Source organism: Lipotes vexillifer, unplaced genomic scaffold, assembly GCF_000442215.2.
Source record: "Lipotes vexillifer unplaced genomic scaffold, Lipotes_vexillifer_v1.1 scaffold751, whole genome shotgun sequence".
Taxonomy (NCBI): Eukaryota; Metazoa; Chordata; class Mammalia; order Artiodactyla; family Lipotidae; genus Lipotes; species Lipotes vexillifer.
The window spans coordinates 2,143,793-2,146,188 of NW_006799727.1; the positions used below are offsets into that span (position 1 = coordinate 2,143,793).

The window sequence follows — 2,396 nt, forward strand, 5'->3', positions numbered from 1 at the left end:
ACACGACGCACATTACAGCAGACTGGGTGAAATGTAACTTTGAGGGACTACCCTGTATTTTGTTTTTGTTTCATTGTGTTTTTTGGTGTTTCCTTTTGTCGGCTTAGTCGGCAGGATTCAGGGAATACTGTGTTGAATATGTGGGTTCAATTTTAGGTGAGATTGGCTCTGTAAAGTACTTTTTTTTTAAAAATAAAAAGCAGAAACACCTTTTTTAAACAAATTCTTTGTCTTATCTAGAGAGAAACAGTCGAACTTCCCTGGCGGTCCAGTGGTTAGGACTTGGCACTTTCACTGCCAAGGCTCCGGGTTCGATCCCTGGTCAGGGAACTAGGATCCTGCAAGCCGTGAGGTGCGGCCAAAAAAAAAAAAATAGAAACAGTAAGACATAAATACTAAGTGGGGGAGGGAAGGAGGGAACACTTAGGCTGCTCAGCATTTTCTCTCCATCATAAGTCAAGCCAAAGCCCAGATTTCTAGACTGTAAGTTTTGTCCTTACCTCTCCCTTCCACACCCGACGTGCCCCCATCACACACATACACATACACATTCTCTGAAGCAGTAATAATTTGTGGGGCCAGGAGGCTGGTGGCAGTAGGTCAGCTCGTGCCTGGCCTCGCAGGATGGGCTGAATGCCTGTCACCAAGCACCTTGGTGGTCAGAGCTTGCAGCAGCAGGGTTTTGGGGGTCAGCTGCCACACTGACCTGAGGCACAGGCAGGTCTGAGGGCTCCAGCTCAGTGAAAAATATACCGAAAGCCTTCCTAGAAGAATCTTAAAAGGGAAGAGAAAACCACAGGTGCCAGCATGGTGGCAGTTGCTCTGGTTTTCCCTTCCCTGTTTTCCAGTATTCTTTGCTTGGTTTTGCTCATATAATACTTGCTGTAACTTTTTTTTCCTTTTGAAAGATGAAATGTGCCTTTCACGGTAAGAGAAGGAACACAGTTGCTATCATGAAGTCACCTGATCCACCTGCTTGCTGGGCTGGCCTGCAAAGCTGTCACCATATGGTTTTGCCCTTACGCAGCCCCAGTGGGAACAGACCTTACCCCACCCGCACTGTCACCTTTTGTCCACTTTACCTTCAGAGTCTACCTGGGTCTGTTCATCACATTGTCTGATGACCGTCCTCTCTCTTGGTTTTTCCGAAGACAAGTGTGCCCCAGACACAAGCTGAAAACCTTTCTTGGCTTAGCATTTATAGTTCTGGAATGAATACATAGCATCTGCAAAAGGAAATCAGCTCTGGCCTGAACTCACCTCCTTTAAAAGCATGCTTCCCTAACCAAGCTCTTGCCCTCAGCACTTGGCCTACTTTATTCCACAGTATATTTACTTAGTGTTTTTACGTGCTGGTTGTTTTACTCATGTACGCCATGTGTCTGGGAAGTAAGGAGCTCAAATTTTTTTTTCAAGCACATCCAAAAAAGGAAGGTCCTTCAAAGTAGACTCAAGGCAAAATACTTGTTCCAGGGATGAAGACATTCCCAAAAATTGTTCTGGAAACTTCTGTGGAGGTTGTCTTTAGCACCAGTTTCCCATTTTCCCACCAGAAGATCAGCTCATTGCTTCACGGTTAGACTAAAGTCTAAACCCACGCCAGTCATTCCCACCCTCCCCACCCATGGGCTCTCAGAGTGCAGGGATCTTCCACCCTTTTAGGGTCTGTAGCCTTCTCAGCTGGTTGGTATCTCCTTCAGGATTTCTCTCCCAGTAGCATAGCGTTATATGTAAATCTTGTTGGGTAGAAAACTTAATCCTTTTATTTCCATGATACTTTCATTTGTAGTCTTAATCTTGAATCTACATTTCCATATATTTCCATATTTAGTTGTGTCTAAAATGAATTACTTCTTAACAGCCTCACGCTATTTTTTGTCCTCAGTAATGAATGGATGGGGCCAGTCTCTTTGTATGCAATTGAGTAGACACTATGCAGTGAAAATGGAATCAATGACAATTACGTTATTATAGCCTCCTCATTGTATCCACCTTCTCTGCAACCCCTAAAAGGTGCAGGACATCCCAGGAGCCAGCTTTGAGACAGACATTAGGTAAAGTTCCCCTGTAGGATAAAGGAAAACAAGGGCTTTATTGGTGCTTTGTTTTTATTTTTCAATCAATATATTTCATAGTGTGAGTTGTTTCTGAATAAACATGTTTCAGAGAACTACACACACACAAAATACCAAGCAACAGATGTGCTTTTATCTTTTTTTTTATAATGTATTTGGGGGTGAGGATTAGACCAGAAAGCATAAAAGGCGTAGCGTTAAAACTGAGGCCCAGACAGAGCTCAGTGACCAGTGATCCTGTTGCGAGAATCCGCAGCCCTGATTCACTTTGGAAAAATAGCGGAGGAGATGGTTGGGCAGCATTCAGCATCAGTCCTGCTG

At 44.0% G+C, this 2,396-nt stretch overlaps 1 protein-coding gene and 1 non-coding gene across 4 annotated transcripts in view; both read left to right on the forward strand.

The window, feature by feature from the left end:
* The window catches only part of FOXN3 (forkhead box N3), a 403,658-nt gene that overhangs the window by 355,923 nt on the left and 45,339 nt on the right, over window positions 1-2,396 (forward strand). The window lies entirely within an intron of this gene.
* TRNAE-UUC (transfer RNA glutamic acid (anticodon UUC)) lies at window positions 258-330 on the forward strand. The gene has a single exon. It is a non-coding gene; the product is annotated as a tRNA-Glu (tRNA).